Source organism: Camelus bactrianus, chromosome 22 (assembly GCF_048773025.1).
Source record: "Camelus bactrianus isolate YW-2024 breed Bactrian camel chromosome 22, ASM4877302v1, whole genome shotgun sequence".
NCBI classification, from domain to species: domain Eukaryota; kingdom Metazoa; phylum Chordata; class Mammalia; order Artiodactyla; family Camelidae; genus Camelus; species Camelus bactrianus.
In genome coordinates this window covers 19,486,951-19,512,508 of record NC_133560.1, presented here as the reverse complement: position 1 = coordinate 19,512,508, position 25,558 = coordinate 19,486,951, and the positions used below count along the sequence as shown (strand labels likewise).

General features: G+C 41.7%; 1 protein-coding gene across 4 annotated transcripts in view; it reads right to left on the bottom strand.

The window, feature by feature from the left end:
• The window catches only part of ATP10B (ATPase phospholipid transporting 10B (putative)), a 282,609-nt gene that overhangs the window by 119,908 nt on the left and 137,143 nt on the right, over positions 1–25,558 (bottom strand). Inside the window, exon 3 of one of the 4 annotated variants that reach the window (XM_045508136.2) lies at positions 11,694–11,784. The exons of the other annotated variants lie outside the window; for them this stretch is intronic. The gene's annotated coding sequence lies outside the window, so the exon portion shown is untranslated. The remainder of the gene's footprint in view (positions 1–11,693; positions 11,785–25,558) is intronic. 4 annotated transcript variants of the gene reach the window in all.

Here is a 25,558-nt window from a genome sequence, read left to right as displayed (position 1 = left end):
TAGGTATAACACAGTGAACTAAATGACAAACTTTACTTGGGTTTTACTTTGGCATTTTAAAATTTCTCAAGTTACAAAGCACTTCAAATTAGAGAAAAGTCCAGAGCCTGACCCCAGCGCCACAATGGTACTAGATCATTGGCACCAAGAGACTCGATCGGTGTCATGATTCGTTGTGGACTGTTTGTTTACATCCCCCTTTACTCTGATCTGAAACAAGACTAAGTGACTTTCTGCTGTGACCCACACTACGTCTAGGTCTCCCGCTTCGGCGGAGCCCTGGGCTGGTGTGGGTGAGCCGGGGTCTAGCCCTTCAGGGTGGTAACCTCGCGCTCTTGAACACAGCTCATCGCAAACTTTTTGCCTCGTTTCAGACTCTGAGGGGTTCTCTGGTTGTCTTCAGACTCACTCAACCGCCAGCAAGTACATTTCTGGACAGAGACTTCGCACTGGCTTGTGACAACATCACACACTCTTTTTCCTTTTTTGTAATACACACAATTTATCCTCAGGATAGGGGCACACGGGTCCACATGTAAATTTTTGTAAGAACAATAGACGGCAGTTGTTAATCTGTTTCCCACAGTAAAGAAAACGTTGTTAATATCAGATGAGTGAATGGAGGTCTGTAAGATTGTAAAAGAGACTCTGACTGTGGTCTTCTACGGCAAGACAAAAACTCACAAACCCAGAGACAGGAGAAGAGAGAAAAAGAGACACAAAAGGAATGGGAAGAAACTAGGGAAACAGGTTTCACCGCTTAAATACTCCTCTGGCTTAAAAGGCAGAGGTCCACGGGGATACGGAGAAGCAGCTCACTGATAAATCAGTCAGCCCCCATCAGCTTGAGAGAGAACGGCAGACTGCCGTCCTTGCACGGCTGGGTGGAGCTTGGGGCTGCGCATGCCTCCGGGAAATTTATCCCTTCTGAAGACTTGGTCCCTGAGGCCCAATTCTCCCCTCTTCATTAAACCTCAGTCCTTGGTGAGAGATCCTGGATGTTTAGAAAAACCACTGGCCTTGGTTTCTATGGTCCTGTCTGCCTGAATTCTGACGAAGGCTACTGAGGCTGACCCACTGACATTTCATGGTGCCCGGGGCATTGGATACATTTAAAGATTTTTCTTCGGGTGTTGCAGGGGTTTTGTTATCTGATTTATAAAACAAAATTAGCCTTCTCCCTGGGGCACTTTGTTTGGCTTAGCATTCTGACAGAGAAAATTGAGATACAAGCAAATTAACACATGTAGGTAGCGACACTCACCCTCCTTCCCACCCCCTAATCACTTCATCCTGTCCTCTCAGGCACGAGCCAAGGAGATGACACCCCATCTGGTGAGTGAATAGTTTATTTCCATTTTTTTTCAAGTTTTTAAAGTTACTCATGAGGGGATTTGGGGACATTTTACATCTCCCCATCATGGTTTCTGTCTCAAACGCTTCATAATTATCCAGGTCATAAATTTTGCATCTAGGCACCTTTCCCTTTCTTTGGACGCAAAATGGCTTTGCTGTCCAGCAAGATGGGGAGGGGGGCTATTGAGTAGAGCATCCTGTAGACTCTGATGGTGGCAGAATGCGTGTATGGGTTTTGGAGTCAGAAACGCCACGGGGTATATACATAGAGAAGAGAAGTCACAGGCAAGTTTGAGTTAAATCTCTTCCTCCCTTCTGCTGTGTTCTGGCGGCACTGAGGCTTGTCCTACATAGCTCTGGGTGGTCTGAACAGAGAAAAACCCATCCTAACTACGACTTGATTTATCTGCATGATGCCAACAAACCAAGGTTCCCGAATTATCTTGTGGATTAAAGACCCCTTAGAGACTGAGATGCAGACAGTGCCTGTTGGCACCATGGTCGCAAGGAGACAAATGACACACACCAGAGAGCTGGCCACCAGACTCGTGCACATATGGGGACTTGATACGTGACAGATGTAGCCTTACAAATCAGTGTGGACAGACGGACTACTCAATCAATAGCGCTGAGATCACCGCTAACTCGTATCAAAACCACGACAAATTTCTACTTCACACACAAAAATAAATCCCAGGTGCAGGAAAGATTTCCCCCCCGGAGAGAAACTGAAAACAAGAGAAGATTCTTACGACCTTGAGGTAGGGAGGGAACGCCCGAGGTAGGGAGGGAACGCCTAATGTACAGACATCAATAACTGCAGTAAAGATCGATAAATTTAACTACATTAAATTTCTTTTATTCCCTAAAGAATGTGCAAAGAGTTTGGCAAGGTAGCAGGATACAAGATTAACATACAGAAATCAGTGGCATTTCTTTATACTAACAATGAAGTATCAGAAAAGGAAAGTAAAGAAACAATCCTTTTTAAAAATTGCATCCAAAAAAATAAAATACTTAGGAATAAATCTGACCAAGGAAGTGAAAGACTTATATGCGGAGAACTACAAAACACTGACTAAGGAAATTAAAGATGATTTAAAGAAATGGAAAGATATCCCACATTCTTGGATTGGAAGAATTAATATTGTTAAAATGGCCATACTACCCAAAGCAATCTACAGATGTAATGCAATCCCTATCAAATTACCCAGGACATTTTTCACGGAACTAGAACAAATCATCCTAAAATTTATATGGAATCACAAAAGACCCAGAATTGCCAAAGCATTACTGAAGAAAAAGAATGAAGCTGGAGGAATAACCCTCTCAGACTTCAGACAATACTACAGAGCTACAGTAATCAAAACAGCATGGTATTGGTACAAAAAACCAGACACAAAGGTCAATGGAACAGAATAGAGAGCCCAGAAATAAATCCACAAACTTTTGGTCAATTATTCTTTGACAAAGGAGGCAAGAACACAAATGGAGTAAAGACAGTCTCTTCAGCAAATGGTGTTGGTAAAGCTGGACAGCTGCATGTAAATCAATGACGTTAGCTCCCTCACACCATACACAAAGATAAACTCAGACTAGCTTAAAGACTTAAATGTAAGACAATATACTATAAACCTCATATCACTCATATGTGGAATCTGAAAAAAGAGACAAATGAACTTACTTACAAAACAGAAACAGACTCACAAACATAGAAAACAAACTTATGGTTACCAGGTGGGTGAGGGGGTAGGGTGGGATAAATTGGGAGTTGGAGATTTGCAGATACTAATGTATATAAAATAGATAAACAACAAGTTCATACTGTAGAGCACGGGGAACTATATTCAATATATTGTAGTAACCTTTGGTGAAAGAGAATATGAAAATAAATAAATCTATGTTCATGTATGATTGAAGCATTATGCTGTACACCAGAAGTTGACACAACATTGTAAACTGATTATACTTTAATAAAAAAAAAATACAAAAAAAACTTTCCTCAGGATTGAACATTACAATTGGTACATAAATAGCAGAAATATGTATTTTGATATTATTAAAAAGATAAAATTTTGTTGGAAAAAAAGAATGTGGAAAGGCAAGTCGCAGATTGGGAAGAGATGTTTGTAGCACTATTATATATACAAATTCAAAAAGGAAAAGATAACCCCGTGGAAAAATAAGAAATGATAGAAACAAGTTGTTTGTAGAAGACAAAACCCAAGTGGCTCCAAAGCATGTGAAATTATTTCCAGCTTCACTAGTAATCAGGGAGATGCAAATTAAACCAAGAACAAAGTGATACCTTGCGACACCATCAGATTGGCAAAAAACAAGTCTATTTACACCGAGACTGGTGAAGATGAGATGCAACGAGCACTTTCTTACATGGATTGTTATGACCACTTTGGGGAGCAAGTGAGCTTTTTCAAGGCAGGTGGAAAGTGCACATGTCCCCAGACTCAGCATTTCTGCTTCTAGGTAGACACCCTGGAGAAACTGGCACATGTGTACACAAGGAGATGTATTTAGAAATGCTCAATGCACCATTATTCCCTAAAAGTTAAAACCCGGAAACCACTTGAAAATCCATCAAACAGACAATGAAAAAATACACTGTAACCTGTTTATAAAATGGAGTATTATATGGCAGTTAAAACTGAACTATATCAACATGGATAAAGCAAAATAATAGTTAATCAGTCTCTACAGGTTTAATCATTACATTGCTGTAGGTACTATTGTAAGCACTTTGCTCGTGAAGATTAACTCATTTAATTCTCTTGTCAATCCTGTGCTGGGGGTACTGTGATTGTCGCCATTTTATAGATGAGCAAACTAAGATACAGAGAAGTTTAAGTCATTAGCCCCATGTCTTGTAGCTGTCAGTGCCAGAGGTGGGCTGTGAACCAGCCAATCTAATTCCAGCATGGGTGATTTCAAAGCTACACCTGCCTCGTAAAATAAACAGAATGCTGAGCAATGGAAACATAATGTTGAGGAACAAATGCAGGTTGGAGGGTGATACACACACAGTATGATTCTCTAGCACTTGGGGTTAGATTCAAGTGCATTTAACAACAGTAACAAAACGTGCCTTAACTAAGATATTTGCTTATGACATAAAACAAATGTGGAGGTAGGTCGTTCAAGGCTGATACACAGGCTCCAAGGTCATGAGGGACGCAAGGTCTTTCTGCTCCTTAGCACCAATTTCCAACCTCAAGGTGTGTCATGGACCAAAGAGCCACTGGCACTTCATCCACCACTCATGACCCAGGTAGGAAGAAGGAAAAGGGGAGGAAAGCAAAGGGTACCCCTAGAAGAGGAGCCCCTTTAGAGGGTCGTCCCAGAAGCCCTGGCCATTGACCTCAGCTTTCATCTCACTGGCTGCCTCTCTAGCTGCAAGAGGAGGTGGGAAACGTGAGCCTTTAGTTGGGTGCCCTGTTGCCCGACACAAACTACACGTTCTGCAAAGAAGAAAAGTAAATATTGAAGTAAGCCAACTAATCAATAAAGAGTGAACAGGGAATAGAGATTTTCTTTTAGAAATTCCATTTATCCAAGATTTAAAAGAGTACAATATATTATTTATAGATTTATATATACTTATAGGATAAAAATGCACGGGAATAATTAACACCAAATTTAGGACAGTCGTTGTGTTTGCAGAAGGAGGAAAAGAGGGAGATACAATAAGCTTCAGCCATGTCTCAACCTTAAAAAGAAATCCAAAGCAAAAACGGCAGTGTCACATCGTGGTAAGTCGGGTGGAGGGGAAGGCTCGGTGTGTCTTCTGGGCCTGTGTGTGTTTTCAGTGCTCTCCTCCTCCTTCTGTGTGGTTCATTCACTCTTTCTCATTTTCCTCTCATTTTGTAGAGAAGGGTTGAGATCTCCCAGAGCCACCTCCCCTCTTGAAAGCTCAAGCCCTCACCAGGTGTGGGGCAGGTTGTTCCAAACTGCAGGATTTTGGAGCACGCCTGCTTTAACGGGAATAAATTGGTTGAGAGCTTATCAAACGCCAAGCGCTAAGCTATGGCCTTTGCAGCATTAACTTATTTAATCCTCACAAGAGCCCTGGGAGCGAAGAACTATTGTTATTTCCATGTGACAGAAGGGGAAATTGGGCTCACAGAGGTTGAACATCTTCCTGGAGATCCCACAGTTCACGGGGCAGAGTCCAGATTGGGAGCCACCCCTGTCTGGCTGCTGGACCTGGGCTCGTGACCACCTTGCTGTCCTGAGACACTTAACGAACTCTTTCCATGTCCAGTTGCGCCCCCACTGCCCCATCTGCTAGAACTTCGGGGAAGGGTCTCTGGTATGCACCCAAAGCAAGACACCAGGGACACAGTGGGATGCTGGGTCCGGAGTGGAAAAACAGCCTGGGTTACCCTATGCTTGGTGGGGTCTCTGGAAGGACCACAGAGGACCAGGCTGAGATGAAGGAGAAAGCTAAGTATTCAGAGGAGGGGACTTGATCTAGAAGCTAAAGAAATAAGGAGGGCTTCGTAAGGGGCTTTTATTATTAATAGTCTTGCCCCTGCAGGGTAGGAAGCTGCGAGGATCTCAAGGTGGCACTTGGCCAGGAAGGGTGTACATATGCCGACGCCCCTATTGTCATTTCTCTCTGAAATTTAAACTGGGCAGAACGCCAGTCACCTGTGTTCTCACTGCCTGTTCCCTGTTTCCCCTCAGAGAGCTCCCTGAGGACAGAGATGGTGTCTGCTTCAAGATCTGGCACACAGCAGGGACAGAAGCGTTTGCAGAATAAACAAGTGAACAAACACATAAATGAGTAAACTTGGGAGGACGGAGGCTCGCTGGTGTCCTCGGACTGGAACTGAGCACTCAGCACTCAATCGGTACCAACTGAGCGTAAGTGCCTGGAGGCCAAAGGTCAAGACATGATTCACGTTTGCACACCTTGTCCTCACGCAGTGCCCCCGCCCAGTGCTCGCTGAGTAACTACTGAGTGGAATCGAGATAAATCCTTGTTTTCACTTGATAATTTATCACAGTGGACTCTTACTGTATGCGGCATTCCAGAGATCCACAGGGAAAGAGCCAGGAGGTTGTCTGAAAATGATCCCAGACCTCTAATAAAAACATCATTATCCTCATCTCAAGCAGGAGAACTCTGGCCACCGTGTACCCAGTCTAGCGTGCGTGCCAGTGTTGGGAAGTAGATCACCCCTAAAACTTCACCTCCCCTTGCAAGGCAGGGATTTTTCTTCCCATTTCACAGCGAAGAGACCCAGTCCCAGAAGGTTAGGTGACTTCCTGAAGATCAAAGATGTCACCAGGAGCCCAGTCAGGACTGAAATGTGCATCTCTTGGGCTCCCCAGTCGACACTTCTGCTATCGAGGTGGCCTGACTTTTCCCCTTTCACAGACTGAGCTGCAGTGTCAACAAATGCCAGTAACGAAGCTGCATTTCTCCTTGAGGACAGATTCTGGCATGTTCCTGTGTCCCCTCCCAAGGCACGGGTCATCTCAGGGCTGCTCCGGATATACCTGAGCTGCAACTCCTAACCTAATTGCTTTCTGCTGGCGAATCTAGCTGACTTAATGTAAGGCCTTATTTCCCACAGGAGTGATGCTGGGAACTGGTACTGCCCCATGGACACTTGGTGTACCATAAAAATGACCAAAGCTAACGGTGAAAATAAACGAAGGAAAAAGTAACCCCAAATATGTGCTTTTGCAAATATTCATTAAGAAGCTAAAATCAAATAATGAATATAAAGGCTACATTGTGTTTTCTTTCTTTCTGTTTTTAAAGAGGCTTTACAAAAATCTGAGAGCAACAAAGTTTAAAATGGAAATGCTGGCTTCCTTTCCTGGTACGTGTCTCTCTAATAAGCTTCTTAAGGACTCTTTTTTTTTTTTTTTTTTTTTTTTTTTGCTCCAGGGTCCTTTGAACTGAATTCAAATTAAAGTCAACTCTCTTAAATTTTTCTTATGAGGCAGTCTGCCTGAAAACCTCTGCAATCAGGCTTTGGCCAGGAGATTTCGATCCTTGTTTTGTAATGTAAAATTCTCTGCAATGATGAGCCTCTTAATTCAACGGTTTCAGCTCAATTCTCTAGAATATTCTTCTCTAGCTCTTTTTCTGTGTTTGTATTTCCCCCCTGAGTTTATAGCCTTCATGAACATCTCATGAAGTATCCTTAAACTCATGCTGGAAATTTCTTCCTTGATATCTCACCACATCTGCTGTTAGCTTTTCAGAGAGGTCTGGGTCAAAATTGTAGCTTTGATGGAGAAGCACGTGATTTGCACGTCTGCTCAGAAAGCCACGCTGTCAAAAATCATTCCACCTCAGGACTCCACTCACTGCTTTTTCCTGGTATTGTTGCTGTCAATTCACTCAGCTGATAACTGGCATGAGCGACCATACTGGTTGCAGTAAGGAGGCCAGTTTTAATACAGGTTGTTTGTGCTGAGGACTAAGAGTGTGTGTGTGTAACTGCACAATATTTGTGACTGTATGATGGTCACCTAGAATGGCTTCCCTCATGCTAAAGCACACTTAGCCTAATTTTAAACTGCATGCATTTTTTTTTCCCTCTCCTCCTTAGAGCGCTCCCCCTCCCCCTTGAGCAACTTTCATTCCAGGCACCAAGGCAGCGGAAGGTCCAGCTCACTAACTCTTGGAACAGAAGACTCCATTATTACTATATGACAAGGATGCCATCCAGTGATTTACGAGACCCTCTGGAGAGAAGGAACGCAGCCTCCTGCACGTACCAGGACCCTTATCAGAAGCCTTGGTCTCTGGACTCTTCCCATCTAACTCCCTGCCTACCGCTCCCTGTGGGAGCTCACGCTCTCTAAGATGTTAGGCTGCTGGGACTCCCTTTGCCTGGCAAAGCAATAAAGCTGTTTCTTTTCTATCCTCCCCAAATTCTGTCTCTGTTTTATTTTGGCAGCAGGCACAGAGGCCACTTTTTTGGCAATAAGCATGACTTCTGAAAAGAACACTACAAATGTGCAAAGTTGCCAGCTGGGCTTTCCTAAGGTGGAGACATTGCACACCCAGCGTTCTTTTTGAATCACAGGATGGGATGCGTCTGAACACTTAGGGATTCACGGACAATGGTGCCCTTTCCCTGTGGAGCGTGGAGGGGTGGAAAACTTTCCCCTTCTTCCCTTCTGGGTTCCTTGGCTGGTCTGGTAATTAAATTGACATATGACAGATTAATAGGAGGAAAACACATTTGGTAAGCATAGGAGCCCCATAAAAATGAGACACCCCAGCAGACAGGTAATTGAGGCTTACTCACCATCCTGAGCTAAGAAAGGGGAAGGGTTCCGGGCCTTCGAAGGGGAGGAAACAATTCACGGGAAGATAAGAAGAGCAAATGTTTGGTAAACAAATGTTTGCCCGGTCACGAAAATAAGTCTTTCTGATCTAAAAGGTCATCTCTGCTAATAACTCTCTTCCTGGTACAGGCCCTAAATCTAAATTCTTTTAGGCAGTTAAGGAGGAGGTAAAAAGCTCTTTCTGACTTTGCTGCCTTCAGCTCAAAATAATCCATGTGCCCAAGTGGCACATTCTGAGGACAGGGATGTATTCTGCAGCCCCCTCCCCTCCCCCACCATGTTAACACTTCCTGAGCTATGAGCTTTCATAGGTAATTACAGTGATGTTGACCTGACTTCTCATATTGAATGAATATTGAAATGAGGTTTCGGGGTGTAAAATGGGTTCTGCTAGATCTTTAACACTGTCATCCCTGGGTGAAAGCTCACACTTTTGCCTCCTCTTGGCCCAAGGCCATTGCCATGAGGATCGTGGCGTCAAGGAAGGACCATGGGATGGGAGTTCTGAACAGGCTGCCACAACGCAACTCAAGATTTCCAAGGAGGCTTCCGGAGAGTCAACTTTTAAATTCGGTCCATTTAGATTGTCATGATTTTTCTTTAGAGTCACAGATGAGAGGTAAACGTGACAGTCAAATGGAAGAGGCTAAGACGCTCAGCCTGTGTGTTGGTCAAGCTAAGGGACAGCTGCACAGGCCAGTCTTACAGAGAAAACACACAGAAGATCTAAGAGGCCAGACAGATGGCTGCAAAGGTTCCTGATGACTTGACCTCGGGTTTTAATCCTTGTGAGACTAGCGGGTCTCTTGCCCTTGGAGTCTATGAGACGCTCTGATTTATTTCACTAGTTTACTTCTCCTTTACAAAACAAAAACCAGAAAACAACTCCACATCCATGCCTTCCCCTTGAACTACCATGACACAGTGTATACAGTTAGATGCAGACTGAGCTCCAGCCCCAGCTCTGCCACTTGCTAGCTGTGATTCCTACTCACACATTTAGTGTCTCAATGACCTTATTTACGTAGAGATAATAATCCTAACCTTCTAGGGTTGTGGGGATTATGTGAGAAACAATTTCTAAAACATACAGCAGTGACTGCCCCATACCAAGTGCTTCCCTTATAAGTGATTATTAACTAGATACATTAAAAATATATATATATATCTTTCAGATAGTTCATGGATACTTGACCTGAGTTAAAAAAAAATTCCCTGATCTGGACTAAAATTTGTGTTTATAATCACTATGGGTTATTATTTACTTGAAGATTACAATCCATGGAGTATCATCAACGTAAAAACGAAATTTCTTAGACCAACAACATAAAGACTAAACAGTAGAACTGAGCTTACTTCCCCTCCTCCCGGCTAAAACCAGAGGAAAGAATCGTTAAGGCTTCACTCACTCATTCATTCATTCATCGTGCCAGCTACCCTGCCTTATCCTCCCTGCTGGGTTGTCTTAGCAGCGTGTGAACTGAGCACAGGCGCCCTCCCTGAACCTGTTTGTTGATTGCTACTTCAGCTGCTCCCAAGGATTTGAAATCTTCATTCCAGACCAAACAGCCATTCTGCGGGTAGCAAGCATGTCAAAACACAAACAAAAAGACTCAAGGATTAAAAAAAAAAAAAAAAAATAGATGGCATGAAGAACAGGACTTCTCGCACCAAATGGAGAATATCTTATTTACAAACGACCTCTAACCTTTGAGATCAACTCAAATAAAGAAACATCTGTCATCCTTGGGAACAACCAATACTCTTCACCCTGACAAGGGGCCTCCAAAGACCAGATTCCATTTCAATCTAATTGGCTCCTTGCCCTTTGCCTGCCTTCCCCCAGCCACGCACAGAGAGCCAAACCGGCTTGGGATGGGAAGCCAGCCTGGAGATGTGCGACATCTTGACAGCGGAACCAGGGGATGGAGGCTGGGCAGCGGCTCTGCTAATTAAGGAACTGGATGCCTTGATCTCAGCTTCAGAGGAAGCAGGCAGACTGTGATGCCTGGAATCTCGAAGCTCTCGCTGACAGCTGCACTGAGGTAGAGCTCTTCCCTTCACCAGGCACAACAGAGATTTTCTGAGCAAACTATGTAACCCTCGTGTGATCCACCTTTTAAGGCTCTCCTTAATGCCACTGTCCAAGCTGCAAGTGGACAAGTCGGAGGCTATGAAATAGACAGTACAGATGTCAAGCAGAGACATCACAGGGAAAGCCAGGCTGGCATATTCTTTCATGTTTCTACTCAGAAATATTTATCAGGCAGATATTAAATTTGAAACACTGCTGTGGAAGCTCACAATACAGCACGAACTTGGCAGATACCCTCATGAAACTTCCACTTTGGTGGAGGGGACAGATGACAAAGAAAAAGAAACAAGACCATGTCAGATTGTGCTTAGTTCTCTGAAGGAGGTAAGCAGGGAAAGGAGGAAAACCATGAGATGAGTAGCTAATACTTGCTTTTTATGCACTAGGAATAATTCTAAACAATTTGCTTGTAAAAACTCGTTTAACTTTCATGTTTTAATTAATTTACCCATTTGGCAGATGAGGAAACCGAGGCAGAGAGAGGTTAATCATAATTTGTTCCCAAATTGCAACTCCATTGTCCCAATTGTTGGCCAAATACTTTTGTGTCATTTTTTATTCCTCTTGGTCTGTCTCTCTCTGTGGTACCCTATATCCAATCCCATATAGTCAATCAGGAAAGCTCTACCTCAATATACAATTGACCTTTGAACAACGTGAGGGTTAGGGGCACTGTGCCTATGTGCAACTGAAAATCTGGGTACGTGGTTCCTCTGTATTTGTGGTTCTCTATCTGCAGATTCAACCAAATGTGGATGGTATAGTACTGTACCATTTACTACTGGAAAAAAATTCATGTACAAGTGGACCTGCACAGTTCAAACCTGTGTTGTTCAAGGGTCAGCTTTATTTAGAGTCTGACCAATTCTTCCCCCCTTCTCTGCTGTCCCCTGGTCTGAGCCACCATCACCTCTCAACTGGCTTGTTGCAATCAGTTCCCAACTGGCTGCACTTCTACTCCGGCTCCTTGGAGTCTGTTCTTCAGAGTAGCCATAGTCGTTCTGGAAAATATAAATCACAGCTCCACTCAGAACTCTCCAGTGGCTTCCTACATGCTTGGAGTAAAAGTCAAAGTCACTCAATTCCTTTGTGTTGGTATTTCTGACATACTCTGCCGTCACGACAGAGGGCCCTGCGCATCTGGCCCCTCCTCTCACTCTGACCGCCCTTCTCTCAGCCCCCTCCCCTCCTGGCTCACTCAGCAGCAGCCACACCGGCCTCCTCCTTGTTCTGAGGGCACACCTGTCCTATGACACCTCAGACCCAAGACTCTGTCTGGATAACCTCCGGGCTCCCTTGGTCACCTCCTCTGGTTCTTGCTCAAGGGTCATCTTCTCACTGGGGACTTCCCTGACCACCCTCCTATTTCACATTACAAGCCCTTTTATGCTCCAATACTGTCTATCATTTTTCCTTACATTTTTTTCCCTCCAAACCATTTATCATTCATTTGATACAATCTGTTTTAACTATTTTTTGTTTGCTATTGCTTGCATCCCACTACCAAAATATCAACTACACGAAGGCAGGGATTTTGGTCTGTTCTGTCCATTCCATCTTTTAGATTGCCTAGAATAGTTCTTTGGGTGTAGGGCACACTTAATAAAGCTCTGTTGAAGTAATGAATTAACAAAGAGGCCCTATTCCTTTGATTTGGTGATTAAAAAAAATCAAGATTGAAAAAGTGATGCTCACTCTAGAAAAGGAGGAGGAGGAGGAATGACTGCAAATAAGAAGAGGAAGGAAGAGATGTTCACAGGGGAAGTGTGCTTTGAAGCTAAGTAAGACAGGTCAGGCACAAGAACAGCCTGAAGGAACAGAAAGCAAAATGTTTGCTTTGATTCACTTCTGTTCCCGTCTTCACTGATTACCCTGGGTTAGTCAGTCACCCTCTCGGCACACTGCCAACACCTGGGACCTGGGAGAAGTGGCTTCTCTGTCTAGACCGAGCAGGTGCAGTCAGGGCAGTGCCCCAGCGTTTATCTCACGCAGCTCTAATTGCTGGAACTACATCACAGACTTATCGTGGGATTCTCAGGCAGGAGACGGGCAGGCGTCTTGCCTTTGACCATTCCAAACGCCACATTCATGGGAAGAGGCGCAGGGAAGAAAACAGCAGACCTGTGACTCAGATCTTCACCCGTCTGAAAACAGAGTCCCTAAACTGGATTTTTTTCCCCTTTTTCTTCTTCATGATTATAGTTCTGTAGGTGAAGGTAATTTGTGGGGCAAAGGTACCTGGAAGGCTGATCTCAATCACAGAATACAGTCTGGGAGGGTTTGCCTTTTCCCAAACCACAGAACAATTCCAGGCAGCCTCAGGAGAGCCACACAAGCCATCCGAGGTTAACAGCAGCTCTGGTCTCGCTAAGACCTTGCTTTGTACCACGGTCAGTGCTCCTCCTGGGTGACTTTGACTCTGTGCGGTAGGTGGACTGTGCGAGCACTGGTGAGGAGCGCAGGGCTGTGTATTCTTAGGGATGTTTCCTGGCACGTGAGCCCTGCCGAGAAGCCCAGGCGAGACTGTTATGTAACCAAAGGTGAGACAGGCCCAGGCATCTCTCACAACACCAGTCTTTTTGGAAAACACATTTTCATCTTCAATTTACACCAGATCTGGAGTGGAGCTAAGTCATTACAACGTGTTAGCTTCTGTGTAGCCCAGCCGGGGATAGCCACCTTTGTTCCAACAGACAGCATCAGGGGCCGTCTCTAGGGGGCAGGGCAGCCCAAGGCTGCTTCCCTTGAGTTTGGCATTTCCTTAGTCACAACACACTGAAGTGACATCCTCCTACTGAGAAAAGATGGAAGATCGGAAAAAGAAACAGAACAAATGAGAGAGAGAGAGAGGGAGATGAAAAAAGAACTGAAAAATGGGAAAAGGCTATTTATCAGGTACCTACGACACACTGGCATTATAGGAAGTCCGTGAAAAGCATTAACTCTAATCCTTACAAACACCGCGAGGGGTAGGCATCTGTATCTCCAGTTTCCAAAGGAGAAAACCGAGGCACAGAGATGCGAGTGGCTGGCTGAGGGCATGCAGGGGTGAATGGAAGAGGCTGTGCTGGCCTGTCTGGCTCCAAGCTCATGAATTTCCCAGCATGCGTTGCTGAAGTGAGGGTAATGAGGGTCAGGAGGGGAGTCTGCACTGGGCCCTGTGCAGTGAAGAATTTAACCTTGCCCCAAAGAAGTCTGCTGTTTGCCTTTGGCTTCTGGGAAACCATCTCTAAGGCCTTGGAATGCCATGTGTGGGAGCGTTCTTGTTTTTCTGAGGAGGCTGGGTCCTGCTAGATAATCTAACAGCACGATTTAGGGTGGACGCCTTGGGTCATGCAGCGTCAGCTTGATGTCCAGAGGGGCTGAAGGCTGGGATCAGCCATGTGGGCAGACAGCTGTGTCTACAGGATGAAGCCCCAATAAAAACTCTGGATGACAAGGCTTGGTTGCTTCTCTGGTTGGCAATACTCTGTGCACTCTGTCACATATGGATGCTGGGAAGTTAACACTATCCACGGCTCCGTGGGAAGAGGACGATGGAAACTCTGCATTTGGAACGTTCCTGGAATCTGCTCTGTGAATCTCACCCCTTGGCAAATTTTAACCTGTACCCTTTCCCTGTTGTAAACTATGACCATGAGTGTAACAGTTTTCAGCGAGTTCTCTGTCCTGTTAGTGAATTATTGACACTGAGGGTGGTCTTGGAACCCCTAAACCTGCAGTTGGTGTCCGAGGGGAAGGTGGGCTTAGGGACTGTGTTCCCTCTGCCTTCATGGGCTCACTCAGCCCTTGTGCTGGCAGCTTTATTCTTCTGGACTGTGCTCCTCTCTTTTCTCTTTATCTGAGTAACAAGCCCTGGAATGACCCACTGTCACACTGGGTTGGGCCAGCAAGGGACTTAGGACACGGGGTCAGGAGTCAAGCCCAGGAACGTGAAAATCAAGCAGAACCTGGGGATGACAGGTAGAAGCTAACAAGGGGCAGGTCTGGACACGGTGGTCACAGAGGGACCCGATCCCAGCCTTGGTCGGCCGCTTGTCTGCTTAATGCCTCTTGGGGCTGGAGGTTAAATCTCTCCAGGCATCACTTTTTCATCTGTGATATGGAGACCCTGAATTACATCATTACTAGGTCCATTAAGGCTTCAGATCATCTGGGATTCTATGTTCTGACAGCATGGAATGAGTCACAAACCTTTAGAGGCTTAGAAGGAGAAGTTTATTTTTCGAATCTCTGGATATTTTTGCTGGGCTGGGCAGCTCGATTGGTTAGAACTCAGGGCCAACACCGTGATCACTGATCGGGGGCCACGGAGGGCAGTTTAGAGCACCATTCTCTCTGTCTCCCTGCCCTCCTTCCTTCCCTCCCTTCCAACAACTTTTGTGTCCCACCTGCACGTCTCGTCAGCCTCTGTGCTAGCCAGCTGGGATCACAAAGACAATTACGACCCAGTCCTGCCCTAAGGGGGTGGGATGTTGGGTCACGTAAACAACTTCATAGAACGTTCTAAATAAGCCCAGGACTAACTATAAGCAGACAGACCAGCAAAGTTCGAAGGAGTGAACAAATATCTCAAAAGGTCACAAAGCAATGGCTGCGATAAGGGTGCTCAGAGGAAGTTTTACTGAACTGGAAATGAGAATTTCAATGGGTAGAGACTGGCCAAAGGGTCCTTCCAAGACAAGAAAGGGCAAGAATGGAGGCACAGAGTTTTTAAGTCCGGGGTGTGCTGGGGGACTGGCCCCCAGCCTGGGAGCCTGGGAGATGAAGGATGCTGGGGGAGTGGCAGGAACAGGAGAGAGTGGGCAAGAGATGGGGGTGCGGAGACAGAGACTGGAGAACAAATGGCCCTGTCTGTCAGATCACAGCACTATTATTTCACTTGGTAGCCAGGAAGCATCTTTCGGAGAAGGATGGCTGAGACCACCCTCTGAAGCTGTACTTTCTTCATTCTCTCCTGTGTCTACTGTGCTTCCTTGAACCCGTGGTGATGCTCCTAATAGTCACAGTGACCACAGTAATACAAAAAAGTCAGCATGCACCTGCAGGTATTTTACAGTTTTCACAGCACCATAACTTACACACAATTTTTAAGCAGAGTTTGAAGCCCCGGCACTGTGAGGCCCTATGTGCAGCGCTTTGTATAAATCATTTCACGCCGACGAAGCCCACGATGGGCACATCTGCCCTTCTTTTAGAGACACAGAGTGTGAGGGTACGAAAAGGCGAGGTGCACTGCCCCCCCAACCCCATCTCACTTCATTCCTACTCTGCGTGGGAAAGTACGACTCTCCCCATTTTGTAGATGAGGAACCTGAGGCGAATAAAGATTAAGTCTTAAGCCCAAGACCACACAACAAGAATGGAAATTAATTCTTTGGCTTCCTAAGGCGCTTTCTTCTAGCTTGACGGGAACTGTAACGACGCGTGCTGGATACAGCGGGCACAGCTGTTGCATACGCTTAAGTCTGAATGAGCTGCTGGGAAAAATCAGTATTTTTTCATTGTTGAATTGGATGATTAAGTCTGCAAGGCATTTTCTTTCCACATGTTTGCATTACCCATAAAGTGGCCCCTCTGAATTTGTCCCCTGCTCTCCCTTATGTGTTCTAGACACTTTCCAGGGTATGTGCCCAATTATCCTTTGTCCTGTGAAAATTACACCCCTCCTACCTCAAATGCCATGTTTCTATGTTCTGTGACCCATCCCCTAGTCAGTTGGTTGGACCTGAGTGCATTCTCAAAATCTGCTGGGTCACCAAATTCTTCCCAGTCTTGGCGTTGACAGGGGGTTACTTGAATGGCAGAGCACTGGTGGAGAAGGTCCTGGACCTGCACTGCCCTTCCTGAGGTCTGGGTTCAGCCATTCTTTGGATTCTGTCTGAGACCTCATAAACCCTCTCTCATAAAGGTCTTTTTGACATCTTCTCTAGTTTGAAGTAAGAGAATCAAAGAAATTTAAGAAAGGAAAAAGTTAATTGTGACTACAGAACCTGTAAGGAAGATGTAAAAGCTACTTTTTTTTATGCAACAATGATCTCTTTCATTATTATTTCCAGTTCATTTTAAGTATTAGAAGTCATAAAACCAGATCACCTATGAAATGATCCAACCATTTGCAGTTTATGGGTCTCAAGAAAACATGGGAATAAAAATGCCTCTAATCTTTAAGTTCAGAGCAGCCACGTGGCCCTGACCTAGCCTTCTGTCATAATGCCCCTACCTGGGCTGATGCTGTCAGTGAGTTTGGCTTTGCACAGGGGTTGCAGTCTGGCGAGTGAGCTCCTGACACCTTTGCAAGTGTTTAACTTGGGGTAAGTTTACATTGAAAGAGTCTTTCACGAGCGTGATGCAATGACTTTCTGAACCCTGGGCATAGAGCATCTGGATGGAGAATCTGGTGAAGTGATCAGGAGGTGAGACACAGGATCCTGGCTCAGTAAAGTTCTTTTTTTTTTTTTGCTACTTGTGAACAAATTCATTCATTCATTCAACACATATTTATCAAGTGCCTGATAATAATACCTATGATTTGTTAAGTGCTAACTATACTCCAGGCACTGTGATAAGACTTCAGTTTGTATTATTCTTCCATCCATCCAATAACAAATACTTATTAAATGCTTGTTATATGCTAGGCATTGTATTCCTGGGAATACAGCAGTAAAAACTAAACAAAACCAAATCTTTGTCCCCAAGTGTGTATGTACGTGTGTGTGTGTGTGTGTGAGAGAGAGAGAGAGAGAGACAATTATATAACAGTTCAGATAGTGATAAATGCTATGAAGCAAAATAAAGCAGAGTAAGGGGACTAGGTAATGGGGACATGGTTGCTATTTTATGCAGCAATATTGGGAAGGCCTCTAGAACAAGGAGACATTTGCACAGAGACTTGAAATGAAGGGGTAAAGTCATGGGGATATCTTGCAGAGGTGAATTCCAAGAAGAAAAAGGAGCCAGTGTAAGGCCCTGAAGCAGAAGCATGCTTGCAGTTTTTGAGAAAAACAAGGAGCGCAGTGTAGCTGGAGCAAAGAATAGAACTAGAAAGTACAGTTGGGTGATTACTGAAATAATACTGCCACTTGAGAGATTATCCTAGTTTAGATCAGTGAGTTAGTGACAGAGATGATAAATGGTCAGATTATGGATATATTTAGAAGAGCTCAAAGCATTTCCTGATGTACTGTGTGTAGGGAAAATAGAAAGAGGAGTCAAAGATCAGAGAGCAGTATTTGACACAAGCAACTGGAAAGATGGAGTTATTATATATTGAGATGGAAAGATTATGGAAAGAGCTGGCTTGGGTGATGAGGCCAGTGGTTCAGTGTTGGATACATAGGTTTGAGATTACTCTTAATTATCCAAGGGGGAATGACTTGTAGACAACTGGGTATTTGAATCTGGAATATGGGAGAGACATCTATGTTGGAGACATACATTTTCAAGTTATCAATGTGTAGATAGTATTTAAAGCCATGGAGTAATATGAGATCATCTATACAGTGGGTACGGAGAACTGTCCTAGGAAACGAATCCTGGGAAACTGAAAAAGAGTGGCCAATGAAGTAGGAGGAGACCTGGAGAACAGAATCCCAGAAGCCAGTGAAGAAAGTAGAGAATGACGAGTGATAAATGGCTGTTGGATTTGCCAATACAGAGCTCTTACCAAAAATGTTCTTGTTAAGAGCTCCATATTGATAGATACAAGAGCTTGATTATATTGATCTAGCAGAACCTGGGGGGCAAGGAAAGGGAGAGAGTGAGTTCTGACAAGTTTTGAGAGCTATGAACAGAGAGTAGGACAATGGAAAGTATGTAAGATCAAGAGAAGTTTATTTTGTTTTAAGAAGGAGGGGGGAGTTGTGACAGCAGGTTTGCTTGTTGATGGGGATGACTGAGTAGAGGTGGAAAACTGATGACCTAGGAGAGAGGGAGGGAGGAATTGCAGAGAGTGTCCTTGAGAAGAAAAACAGGGAATGACATCAAGTACACAAGTGAAGGAATTGCCTTCCATAGGGGCGTTGACCTTTACGAAGAAGAAAAACAGAGAAAATGAGCACAGGTGTAGGAAGGGAGACAGACTAGTTGGTGGAAATGTGTGGAAGTCTCCTGATTGCTACTGATTTCACAGTTTTCTCAGTGAAATTAGAAGCAAAAATTCATTGACTGAAAGTGAAGAAGGGGCATAAGGTGTTGGGAGTTTGAAGAAAAAGAAGGTATAAAACACTCATAAAAAAGTGTGCTAGTAATGTGCTAGTAATTCTATGTATCCTAAAATAGTCAGGTATTAAGTCTATTTAAAAGATTAGGATAGTGAATTTACAGAGCTAAGTAAATTATTAGAAATATATAGTAAATACATAGCAGAATCTAGATCTAATCTTGATCTGTCTGCCTTTAATTATTGTAGAAGACAAAAAATAATTGATAAGACATATTTCTTGTGACCATGGAGTTTAAGTCAATTGTGAGCAAAAACACATCTTTACTTCAAAAGATAAATAATAATCCAAGACACTACATGTGATGTAACCATTGAAATTCTAGGAAAATCTTACTTAAAGGAGACAATGTTATCTTGGAATAGAATGGATGAGGGGTTCATGGTGGGACCTGAGTTAGAATTTAGATGGGAGGAGCTGGATAACCAAAGAAGCACTAAAGAAGACACTCAAAATGAAAAGTAGATCAAAAATAAAGAAAGAGAAAGGTGTAAATGATAAAGGAGTATTTAAGGAATGGAGTGCAGCCAAACCTAGCTTGAGTAGAGCCCAACACAAATAAAACTTTTTATGTGTTAACAAGCTTCCCTATCAACAGAGATAATTCTAACACTGAAAAGACAAGGTGCAGAAGTGGAGGAAGTGTTGGGGAGAGACCAGCATAATTGGTGAAGAGCAGTTGGTAGAAGTGCTGGTGGGAAAAAAGTCTGTTTTTGTGGCATTGGTAACCAGAGGTCTAAGTCTGGGGAAACTATACTCACTGTAGAAAGAAGGGGGAATAATTCCAGAAGGGAAAGAGCCAGAGAGGGAATCCTTAAGTTCTGTCTTTCCACATCTCTGGCTGACCCCTAAAATGTACATGCATGCAACAGATCCAAGAAGATCAACTAAAAACAAACAAAAAGATTTGAATTGAGATGGAAGCTGATTCCCAGGAAGAAGAGTTTGTAGTCCAATTCTAACTGAGTTAAATTCCTGTTAAAAGAAAAGAAGCTACATCTCGTAGAAAGATATGGGATCCATAGTCTCCATGCTTAACATTCATGATGTCCAGGATATTCAACATATCTGACCCAGGAAAATGTGACCAATTCTCAAAGGAAGAGACCATTGACTAAGATGAAGCACAAGATGACCAGGATTTTAGAATTAGCAGACATGAAATTTAAAAGATTTATTATAACCATGTTTAATGATATAAAAGAAAACATGCTTGCAATGAGTAAAAAGATTAAAAATCTCAGCACAGATATGGGAACAGTGAAAATGCACCAAGTTAATATTCTATAACCAAAAATAAAATATATGCAATAGAATATTCACTGAAAAGACTTAGATGAAAAATGGAAATGATAGAGGGAAAAGTGAACTTTAAGAAAAACAGTAGAAATTATCCAATGTGAAGAACAGAGGGAAGATGAGCAGAGCCTCAAGGGTTTGCTAGATAATAGTAAACAATCTAACATATATGTTATTGAATCCCAGAAGGACAAAAAAGAGAGAATAGGGCATAAAAATATGTAAAGAAATAGTGGCCCAAAACTTTCTGAATCTAATAAAAAGTCATATATTTATGGATTCAAGATGCTCAACAGACCACAAGCAGAATAAATATGAAAAAGGCCATAGGCACATACATGGGTCAGTGACTATGAAAAGCCAAGGAAGAGAGCAAATCTTGAGAGAAATCAGAGAAAAATGACACACTATATACAAAGCACTGGTGATATGATTAAAGGCCAGAATAGTTTGAAACATCTTTAGAGAGTTTAAAAAAAGTCAACAGAATTACATAAGCAGCAAAAATAATTCTTCAAGAATAAAGGCAAACAGGCATTTTCAGATAAAAGAAGACTATGAGGATTTGTTGCTACCAGATCTGCACTATAAGAAACACTAAAGGAACTTCTTCAGGCTAAAGCAAAATGATACCAGATGGAAACTCAAATCCCCAGAAAGGAATAAAAAGTGTCAGAAGTGGTAAATATCTATGTAAATGTGAAAAAGACTACTTTTTGCCTCTTTCTTTTTAATTTGTTTATAACACATGTGCCTCTGTAAAGAAAACACAACAGCATTGCCTTCTGAGATTTTTACATAAGTAGATGTAGTAAATATAACAACAGCATAAAGACGGAAATAGGAGAATAAACAGAATTACATGATTTCAAAGCTTTTACATTTTATGTGAAGCGATACACATTAACTCTAGGTAGGCCACTAAAAGTTAAGGATTCGTATTTTTAAGACCTAGAAAAACCACGAAAAAAAGCTGAAAAAGTGTAGCTAAAAAAAAAAGAGAGAGAGAAGAAATAAAACGAAATTTTAAATAGTATTAAAATAATCCCCAAATTTTCAGAAACAGAAGAACAACAGCAAAACCAAACCAGATGAGGCAAGTTGAATATAAATAACAAAACAGTAGACTAAAACACAGCCATATAAAAATTACATTAAATATTAAGGAATTTAACACTCCAATTAAAATGCAGAATTTGTCAGAATGGGTAAAAATCAATGAATTAAAAATAAGCAAAAATAAAATTTAAAATGAGATAAAAATACACAAATAGTCTGAAAGTAAATGGATGGGAAAAGGTATACTACACAAACGGTAAGAAGAAAAAACCCTGGAGTAGCTGTATTGATATGAGAGGAAAAAGAGATTTCAAGACAAAGATCAGGAGAGAAATTTCATAAGGTTGAGAAGATCAATGCATTAGGAAAACATGACAATCATGTGTGTGTGTTTGTATGAAACAGACCTTGAGAAGCAAATAATCACATAAAGAGGAAAATATATAATTCCACAATTACAGTTGGAGATTTAATAGCTTTCTTTCAGCAACTGGTAGAAATAGACAAAAAATCAGTAAAGATATAGAAGATCTGAACACTATTATCAATCAAGTTTGTCTGACTGACATTTATAGAATGACACCTAACGTCTGCTAGCATACACATTCTTTTCAAGGGCACGTGTTCACCAGAATATGTTAGGCTGTAAAATAAATCTCAGTAAGTCTTCAAAGTCTGAAATCATACAGAGTACGTTCTCTGACCACAATGGAATTACGTTACAGAGCAATAGGAATAAGGTGTTCAGCAAAGTCTCAAGTATTTGGAAATTAAACAATGCACTTCTAAATAGTTTGTGGGCTAAAGAAGAAATCGAAAAAGAAATAAAAAATATTTCAAACTAAATGATAATTGAAGTAAAACATCAAAATCTGTGAGATACAGCTAAATGAGCACTTAAGGAGATATTTATAGCATTCAATGCTTACATTAAAAAAGAAAAAAAATCTAAAAAACCCCCAAAGATTAAGGTTTCTACCTTCTGGAGGTATTTATTGCTTTCAATGCTGATATTAAAAAAGAAAACAGACCTAAAAAATCAAGGACCTAGGTTTCTACCTCAAAAAATTAGAAAAAGACCAAATTAAACTCAACATAATAGAAGGAAGAAGACAATAAAGATAAGCATAGAAGGCAATAAAATAAAAATTGGACACAAAACAGGAAAAATAAATAAATGAAACCAAAAGATCAACTTTATTCATCTTTGAAAAGATCAATAAATTGATATACCTGATTAGATTGCTCAAGAGGAAAAGATATACAAAATACCAGTATCACTAAGCACTACACATCTTACAGACATGGAAGTACAATAAGGGAATATTGTGAACTTTATGAGGAGTAAGTTTTGACAACTAAAATGGACAAATCCTTTGAAAGACATAAATAATCAAATGGACACAAGAAGGAACAGGAAAAAATGAATAATCCTACATCAATTAAAACTTGAATTAAAGTAAACATCTCCTTCAAAGAAGAACAAGGCACAGACAGGTGCACAGGTGGAGGCTATCTAACATTTAAGGAAAAATAAGACCAATCTGACACAAACTCCTTTAGGAAAGAGAAGAGAAGGGGGCTCTTTTCAAATCATTTTCTAAGTCCAGTATTACCAGGCAAGGACAGCACAAGAAAAGGAAGCTACATACCAATATTCCTCATGAACGTAAGTTAAAAATCCTTTACAAAATATTAGCAAATCAAATCCAGTAATATATAAAAAGGGCAGTGTATTACAACCAATTAGGATTTATTCCAGGAGGTCAAGTTTAGATTTAACATACAAAATCAATTTGACTCACCATATTAATTGAACAAATGAGAAAACCCACAGGATAATTTCAGTAGACACAGAAAAAATACTTGATGAAATTCAACTTACGTTTATGATAAGAACTCTCAGCAAACTAGGAAGAGATGAGATCCTCAACCCAATAAAGACATCCATACAAACTTTACTACTAATATTATACTCAACAGTAGAAGTCTGAAACTTCCCCCTAAGATCAGAAACAAGGCAAGGATAGCCATTCTCACAAGTTTTATTCAATACTGTATTAGCTAGGGAGTTCAATAAAGCAAGAAAAATAATTAAAAGCCATTGAGATTTAAAAGCAAGATACAAAAATGTCTTTATTTGCATATAATATGATCATATATATATATGCATCATATATATATGCAGTCAACATGCAAAAGTTAATTGTATTTCTGTGTATTATCAATGAATGACTGAAAAATAAAATTACAAACCTATTTCTAATGCCATAAAATACTAAGAAAAAACATAATGAAAGACCTATACACTGGTACCATTGCTGAGAGAAATTAAAGAATATCTAAATTAATGAAGAGCTATACAATGTTCATGGATTGGAACACTTAATATTGTCAGGATGGAATTCTCCCCAAGTCGATGTATAGATTCAATTCAACCAAAATCAGAACCAGACTTTTTGTTTTTTGAAGAAACTGTTAATTTCTTCAAGTTAATTTAAAAATTTCTCTGAAAGTGCAAAAGGCCCGGAATAACCAAAATGATCTTGAAAAAGATCAAGTTTGAAGGACCTATGCTGCCTGATTTCAAGACTTTCTGTGAATGTAACTATATAATATAATTAAGACAGCGTAGTATTGGCATACATAGAGGCAGATGAAGAACAGGATAGAAAACCTAGAAACAGACCCTGATGTGTCAATTGATTCTGATGAAGATGCCAAGGGCATGCAATGGGGAAAGCACAGCCTCTCTGACCACTGGTGCTAGAATCACTGGATGTCCATGTGGAAAAAAGATAAACCTTGTGGAAAAAAGATAAAGCTTGACTACCACTTTACACTATACATGAGAATTAATTTGAAATGGATCATAGACCAAAGTGTAAGAGCTGAAACAACAGTGACAAAATCCCCCAAGAGGACGTAGGACATGATCTTTGTGATCCCGGGCTAGGTAAAAATTTCTTAGGACTCCAAAAGCACCGACTATAAAAGAAGTTTATTCATAAACTAGATTAACAGCCAGAGTAACATCTTTTGTGTTTTAAAAAACATATTCAGAGAAAACCAAAGGGCAAGCCATACTATCATAGGAAATATTTGTACAACTTATATCTAGCAAAGGGGCGTATCAAGAATACATAAAGAACTCTTTCTGTAAATGAGGATTTAAAACTCAATTACAATAAGAGAAGCAACCTAATTTAGAAAGTGGACGAAGTATATGAACAGACACTTCAGAAAAGAAGATCAAATGAATGGCCAATAAGCACAAGTAAACATGTTTGACAGCATTAGGTATCAGAGAAATGCAAATTAAAACCACTTACACACATATATTAAGTTGGCTAAAATTAAAAAGAATGACAATAGCAAGTGTTGGGAAGAATTTGGAATAATGGAGACTCATACAGTGCCAATACCAGTGCAAAAGAGGCCAGGTGGCTTAAAAACCAGTTAGGCAGTTCCTTGTAAAGTTAAACAGACATTTACCATAAAATCCTACAATCCCACTTCTGGCATTCACCCAACAGAAAAGAAAACATGTGTTCATTCAAAGACTTGAATGTATATATTTACAATAACATCATTCATAAGAGTCAAAAATTGGAAACCACTTAAATGTCTATCAGCAGGTGAATAGATACAAAGTTGTCATCTAGTGACACTGTGGACTGTTAACCATAAAAAGATGATGGCATCTCAAAAACATGCTGAGTAAGAGAAGTCAAACACAAAAGACTGCTACATATTGTCTAATTCCATTTATACGCAATTTCAAAAAAGGGAAAACCATAGTGACAAAAAGCTGACCAGTGGTTTCCAGTGACCAAGGTTAGGAGGAAGGGACTGGCTGCAAAGGAGCCGGGGTACAAGGGAACTTTTGGAACTTTTGGTGGTGCAGAAATGTTCTACCTCTTGATGGTGGTAAAGGATACAAAACTATATACAATTATTAAAAGTCAGACTGTACAGCTAAACTGGATAAATTTTGTTATGTTCAAATTACACCCCAAAAAAGCTGAAGGAAAAAACCTCTGACATGTAAGACAGATAAGAGCCTTTGAAATTGTAGCAAAGATGAGCGGGCCCAGATTTCACCCCTGCCTTCAAAGTGGGTCATCTCGCCATGACCTCCGCTTATTGCCTTTGGCTCTACTCTCGGGAACCATGGTGAAAAAAACTGTCATCT